The sequence below is a fragment of the Silene latifolia genome, chromosome Y, assembly GCF_048544455.1.
Source record: "Silene latifolia isolate original U9 population chromosome Y, ASM4854445v1, whole genome shotgun sequence".
Taxonomy (NCBI): Eukaryota; Viridiplantae; Streptophyta; class Magnoliopsida; order Caryophyllales; family Caryophyllaceae; genus Silene; species Silene latifolia.
In genome coordinates this window covers 263,588,211-263,595,957 of record NC_133538.1, presented here as the reverse complement: position 1 = coordinate 263,595,957, position 7,747 = coordinate 263,588,211, and the positions used below count along the sequence as shown (strand labels likewise).

The following is a 7,747-nucleotide window of genomic DNA, read 5'->3' as shown; positions in this document are numbered from 1 at the left end:
TTTACGAAATAAAACTTATCACGGGTCACTAAGCCCGCATAATACCAAAAACCTCTCGATCGAGTGATATAAAACCACTCGATCGGGTTCTTCATCAGCTAATCCTCTCGATTGAGCCAAAATACCTCTCGATCGAGGACATCCAAAAATCAACATTTCAATCGAGTAACTAAAAGTACTCGTTCGACCTCTCGTGTCCTCCAAACCACTCTATCGAACCAAAAGACTTCTCGATCGGGTGCTTTTCTTCATATCAGCCTCTCAAGTTGACTTTGACTGCTTCGTTGACCACCCTTCACGCACTCCAAGGCATAATTTCCCCTCTAATAATCTCATCTCCTCAATATGCATGCTAAATAGGACGAAAAGAGTACGGTTTCACCACTTTCAGGTTCATTTCTGCAATTCAAACAAAACAAACTAAAGTAGCCAATTCGGGGCATTTTGCAATACATAAAGGTATAAAAATACATATAAATACGTGCAAAATAAGACTAAAAAAGCTATATAAAATGCACGTATCACCTCGTGACCCTGAAATTAACATCTGTAGATACGACATAGATGACATCTATATTGTCTCAAGAAAGGTCAGGCAAACCAAAGAGATTGACCACCTTACTCGATTTGGACGCCTTACAAGAACCAAAAAACACTACAAACAATCTGCCAACAATCAATGACCAAATCGTTCCAGATGTTGACTTATGTGACCATAATTAGAGCATATCTAGTCCCCGAATTAGCCTTGTTCCCATGCTTTTTAGTGCATATTTGGGTCATTTATTGTCTTTAGTCCTTTGTTTTGCATATTCTTTGAGTTTTTTTGTCCTTGGTAGGAAAGGAGTGCAAACCTTGCATTTTCATGGTAAAATGAGGCTAAATTTATTGAATTAAATGACCAAGCATCAAGGACAGACAAGATTAGAAGGCCTTTGTACATAATATAGTAGATGGGCGATGATGAGAAAAGATCCTTGCATCCCCGAGGAAATCCTCAAGGATTCTATGAAGAAAAAGGAAGAAAAGAAGAAGGAATGAAGCTGTAAGACAATGCGAGCGGATTACCCTGAATCCGCCCGTCCGAGGCCTAGAATCCGAGCGTCTTCCTCAGCTGGACGCTCGGCCAAAACCTCCACAATCCGCCCGTCTTCCCCCTCTAGAAGCCCGTCCAGAAACACCCAAACTCGCCCGTCCCATGCTTAAGACGCCCGGATTACCTGACAGCCTTTTCGTCTTCTACAACTTCAAGGAAGGATGCACATCTTTTTCTAAGACCGGCGAAAAAGAGACCGGAGTCTCCCTAGAGACTGGCGATTCCTCAAGGACTTAATCGTCATTTAAGCCCTTAGTAAACCCTAATTTATGTAACTAATCCCCACTATAAATACCCCATTAGTCTAATTAGAAGAGCATATTCTTCTTAGCAATCTTTAGTGTAGTTAATATAAATCAAACCTCTCTTTAACCTTGTAATCAACATTTAATCAAGTTTTAATACAAGTTTTATTTCCTTAATCTCTCTCTTGTTCATCCTTTATTTTGGGTAATTGAAGATTATATGGGTTATTATTGGGAGATTTACAACCTTCCAATCAAGCATCAAGTACTTCTATTATTCTTTGCTTTATTATTGGAATCATTAGTAGGTATAATTCTCTTAATCCCTTTTTAATTATTGTTATTTATCTTCATTTATTCATCATGTTTCACCTTGATGGTATGATTGACAACCTTTTCTAGCATGTTCAACATGATAATGAGTGAGTAGTTTCCTTAGCTAGGGTTAATGGGTAATTAGGGGAAACCAACATGGGGAATGATTCATGCTTTAATTAATATGTTTTCATAGTTTATTTGCTTCCTTGTTGTGATCTCAACTTATTCACATGTTATGTTTGATGAAACGCGAGCCTTTGAAACCTTGTATTTTTTACCCATCACCTATCTTTTCAATGAGACTTGTAAGACATAAACCAACTCGAGTCTCATTAGACCATGCATATAGTTGGGTAGGGAAGATTAAGTCGACTTGTAGGTGATGTACAATCTAATCGATTCGGCTCCGGGACCCAAACTTTCCTAGGATTGTAAGATATAAACCAACTCGATCCATCACAACAATAATTGCTTGCTTATAATTTGAGAATATGTTTGTCTGATCAATTCCCATGAATCCCCTATGACCCCATGACACCCTAGTGCTTTTTATCAATTGTTTACATCCCTTTTAATTCATCTTGCTTGTTTACTTTCATTAATATTTAGTTTAGTGATCTTTTACTCCAAGCCCCAATTGTGACACCCTTATACACCACTAGTTGCAATAGAAAATCTCATCTTAATTCCCGTCCCTTGGGATCCGACCTTTACTTGCCTCTTTACTAATTGTAGAGTTGTTTGTGAAGTTATAAATTGTGTTTTGGTCTAGGTGCTCCTAACGACAAGTACTGAAAACTAAACCCCTCACGAGGGATCACGACCAAAAATGGCGCCGTTGCCGGGGATTGTGTTAACTTGATTTAGATTTTCTTGTATTGTTATTAGTTTTGTCTTTCTTTGCCTTGAGGAAGTAAAACTCCTCAAGGTTTGTTCTAATTATTTTCGAGTTATTTGATATTTTGCATGTCTAGAAGATCACAAGGTAACTTGTTACCCTTTGATCACGAAATTGAAAGGGCTTTGACAACCAATAGAAGACTTGCTAGGAGAACTTTGAGAGGTATCGGTGAGGTTGTAGATATTCAACCAAATACTATTGAGTTCATCAACCCTTTTTCAAGAGTAGGTGAGGAGAACCCAACACAAAATCCAACACAAAATCAATCCACAATGCCTAAGTTTTCATCACATTCCGTACCAACCGAGGAGAACCTACCCAATGGTACTCCCACACCACAAATCTAACCGGAAATTTCATTGCCAAATCCGCATTTATCCAATTAGTCGATAAAAGCCAATTTGGGGGGATGCCTAGTGAAGACCCTCATTCTAATATGGAGACTTTTTGTGACTATTGTGATGCGATATCACAAACCGGTGTAACTCAAGACCAAATTCGATGGGTCTTATTTCCTTTTTCTCTAATTGGCACCGCGAAACAATGGTTGAAAGGCCTTGATAAGGCTTCTCTCGGAATTGATTCTTGGAATAAGTTGGCTCTATCTTTCTACAAAAAGTTCTATCCACCGGAAAAGACTAACATGCTAAGAGCTCAAGTTACGGGCTTTAAGCAAAGAGATGAAGAATCTTTGTATGAAGCTTGGGAGCGATTCAAAGGAATTTGTCGCTCATGTCCTCACCATGGACTTAGCGAGTGGTTCTTGGTACAACAATTTTGGAACGGTCTTTATGAAGACTCAAGAAACATTCTCAACATGGGATCAAATGGAATGTTCACCAAATGTTGATGACAATCAAACTTGGAACAAAATTGAGGAAATGGCGGTCCATAACTCACAATATAGTAGACCCCGTAAGGCTAATAGAGGAGGAAAGCATGAAGTGGACTCCATTACTCAATTGGGTGCTCAACTTAGTGCTCACATTGATACCATTAATTTGAAGTTTGAAAAAGCTATGGCTAGACTTGAAGAAGACTCAAAATCATCATGTTAATGCCATGACGGCATCTTCATCAATCCCAAGTGGGATATGTGAGAATTGTGGAACTTTGAGACATGATCAAAGTGAATGTAGGGGAACAAATGAACAAGTGAATGCTTTTCAAGCATACAAGAGTGGTACCCCTTATTCAAACTATTACAATGAAAACACCAAATTCCATCCAAATCTCTCATATAAAAGCCAAAATGTTCAAAACCCTCAACCAACATACACCCCACCTCCCATGAGAAACCAAAATCAAAGGCCCTTTTACAACCAAAACCAAGGTTACCAAAATCAAACTCCATACAATCAACAAAATGACCAAGGTTTTGATGTTCAAAAAGCGGTCCTCCAACTGCCAAAGAATCAACAAGAGTTTTTCACTCAAATGCAAAAGGATAGTCAAGCAAAGGAAATCACCATCAACAACATCCTAGCTCACACCAAAATGTTGGAAACCAATTGACTCAACTAGCATCTTCAAGGTCACAAAGACAAAAGGGGCAATTACCACCTCAAAGTAATCCCCCAAGACATGAAACGGTTAGTGTCATTCACTTGAGGAGTGGTACAAGGTATGAAGCACCGAAGAAGCAAGTTGAGGATGAAGTTGTGGAAGCTAGTGACAAAGAAGAAATTGTGCAAAACTCCAAGGATGGAGAACCATCAAAAGAAGAAATTTCAATGAAAAATGAAGACAAGGTCAAGGAGAAGGAGCCCATTGTGATTAGACTTCCTTTTCCGAGTGGTCAACCCAAGCCCAAATTTGGTGACCAACTTGGAAAATTTATGGAAATTGTGAAGAATTTAGAAGTCTCAATTCCTTTCACGGAATTAATCAATCACGTGCCGGCCTATGCAAAATACATGAAAGACATCCTCACAAAGAAGAAGTCAATCCGGAAGCTTGAGACTATCGCCTTCACTAAGGTGAGTAGTGCAATACTTCAAGGGAGTTCAACTCCAAAACTTAAAGATCCGGGAAGCTTCTCAATACCGTGTACCATTGGCGACACCACGATCAACAAAGCCTTATGTGATATAGGGGCTAGTGTGAGCGTTATGCCGTACTCGGTGAGTAAAAGGTTAGGGATGGGAGAGCTTAAATTTACCAATATCACACTCCAAAGGGCCGATAGATCGATGAAGACACCATTAGGGATATGGGAAGATGTTCTCGTAAGAGTTGGGAAATTTTTCATCCCGGTGGACTTTGTCGTTGTTGACATGGAAGAAGACTCCAACATTCCAATCATTCTAGGAAGACCTTTCTTGCACACCGCGGGTGCGGTGATTGATGTGAAGCATGGAGAGCTCACTCTAGAACTGGGAGATGAGAGCATAACTTTCAATCTTGACAAGACCATGAGAGCTCCCCATTGGCTTGAACCATGTTTTATGGTTGATCATTATAGCCGGAAGGATGATAGGAAGAAGTCGGAATTCCAATGGAAGAAGAAAATTGATGATGCTCCATTCAAAGAGCAAGTGAATTGTAACAAAGAGAGCTTGAAAAGCTCACCAAAGTCAAACAATGAAGAGGATGGCCTTATTGGCCAAGATAGGAAAGTGGGAGAGTTGTCTCTATAAACTCAAGAGATCTTTAGTGATCAAGTAGATGAAGTTTGTGGTCTTTGGGACGATGAGTTTGAAGGGATTTTCAATCCTTATATTGGTAATGCTATCGATAAAGACCAACATGAAGGACAACAAGGGCAAAGGTCTATTGAAGATCTTTATCATGATAATGAACAAGCTTTTGACTACTTCTTCAAGGTGTTGAGCAACATCAACAACACCTTGGACATGCCCCCATGACATCTCACTAAGGATGAGAGTTTGGTGGAGTCATCTCCAAACCACCACTTGTAAATATTTCTAACTCCCTAACTTACATTTTAATTATTACATTGCATTTTTGTCATTTTTGGATTTTTACGCTTTGATCAAGGTAATTACCATTTTTGAGAGAAGTGAGGGAGGGACTAACGATTTAATTGATGTGTAGTGCTTTAGCTTAGTGTGGGGATAGAAATTGCCTAGGCTATTCATGCCTTAGTAGTGCCCCTACAATGAGGAACACGGGATTTGAAGAATGAAAAATGACACGGGATATACAAGTGCACGGATGGAACTGAATCCGGGTAGACCGGGGAGAATCCGAGCGTCCTTAAGGGGAATCCGCTCGTCTTCAGGAAATCCGAGCGCCTTTGGCAGAATCCGCCCGTCCATTTTAACTGAAAAATTGAAAATTTGGGACTGTCGAAGAATCCGAGCGTCCCAGCAGAGAAGACGCTCGTCTTGAAGAATCCGCTCGTCTTTGCAGAAAGACGCCTGTCTTTTTACCAGTGTAAAATAAAAAAGCTTGTTGTATCAGAATCTGCCCGTCTTCAGCAGAATCCGCTCGTCCCGTAGTCAAAGAATCCGAGCGTCCCAGCTGAAAGACGCCCGTCTTTAGGCGAGAATCCTGAACCCAGAATAGGCAGAATCCGAGCGTCCCGAAGGAAAAACGTCCGTCTTCCCCTGCAGTTTCAAAATTTTATGGTATTTTAAATACCCCTCCCACATTCATTTCTTCATTCATTCATTCAAAACACTACACATAAACCCCAAAACTCAAAATCCTCATCCTCTCCATCACCAAAACAAGATTTCCTCAACCAAATTCAACAAAATCAAATCCAAACTTCCTTACAACAACAATTAATCACTCCTCTTCCAACAAAAATCAATCCAAATACCAAAATCTTCAACCTTTGAGTCAATTTTTGAATTACAAAGGCAATGCCTTTCATCTTAAAATCAATTTGGGTATACTTAGAAATTGAAGATTTTCACTCTTTTCTTGGTATTTTCATCAATGGCAAGAACAAAAGGATCAATAAAGGCACCTAAGGCAAAGGCACTCTCCACAAGGCAACAATGTCTTCAAGCAAAGAAAGCCTCATTGGGCTATGGTGGTTGCTAGTGCAAACTTGGAAGTTCAACAACAACAAAATCCTCCCTTGGAAGCGACAACATCAACAACTCCGGAAATTGCTCAATTATCAAACTATCCGGAGGTAATTTTCATTTCTAACTCCCATAGGGATACATTTGCCAAGTATGCTAGGAAATCCTTTCTACCCACCAAATTCATTTGTGAAGATGCCTTGAACAAATTGGGTGTCCTTGAACAAACAAAAGCCTTCTTTGAAGCCATGGGGTTGGGAAAATTGTTTGCTACAAGAGAATTGACATACCCCTCCCTTACCTTGGAATTCTTGAGTTCATTGAAAGTGCATAAGGTAGGGACTAGAGAATACATCGAGTTTCGCCTTGCCAATGTGAATAGGCGCATCACCTTTGATGACTTGAGTAAAGCATTAGGTCTTAGTGATTCACCTCGTTATTACAAGAAGCCCGAAAAATATGACCCCGCTCCTCTTTGGGAGGCGATTTCCGGGAAGAAATTTGATAACAATCATGCTTGTAGCGCCTTATTAGTCCACCATCCGGGCATTAGAGTGTGGCACAAGGTCATCGGGAATACTATCATTGCAAGAAAAGACACTAACCACTTTACCAAGCTCGATTGTATTCTACTTGAGTCTGCCTTAAATATTGGAAGGGAATTCACCAAGACTTACAATTCTCTAAGGCTTTTGGTGGAAAGATGGCTCAATGTTGATTGTGGAAAGGAAGGCACCGCTTTTATTGTAAATGGAGGTCTAGTCACTCTTTTGGCTAAGTATTTTGATCCGAATTTCAACAAGGATAACAAGTATGTGGCGAAAAAAGGAGGTCATCTCATTGACATGGATGCCATGATTAACAAGTACAAGTGGGTCACGCATAACCCTCTTGACACCAAATATGGGTGGCTTACCAATGATGCTAGATCTTTTACTTTGCCTTCTAAGATATGTCGTTTGAGTGTCCATCGGACGAACTACCTTCTTTCCTCTCAAAAGAAGCCGAATACATCATCCGTCAACAAAGGGGTGAAATTGAAATGCCCTCCTCCTCCATTGTCACACCACCCTATCCATTCAAATATCAAGAGTTCAAACCCGAAGGTGTTGAAGCGGGCAATGACTACATGGCTCTACTTATGCAAGAGATGCACAAACAAGCTTATAAGGATCGGGGAGATGCA

At 40.1% G+C, this 7,747-nt stretch overlaps 1 non-coding gene across 1 annotated transcript; it reads right to left on the bottom strand.

Moving 5' to 3' along the window:
* Positions 1 to 3,203: 3,203 nt before the first annotated feature.
* LOC141634939 (small nucleolar RNA R71) lies at positions 3,204 to 3,310 on the bottom strand. Its single transcript, XR_012539653.1, has one exon. It is a non-coding gene; the product is annotated as a small nucleolar RNA R71 (small nucleolar RNA).
* Positions 3,311 to 7,747: the final 4,437 nt, after the last annotated feature.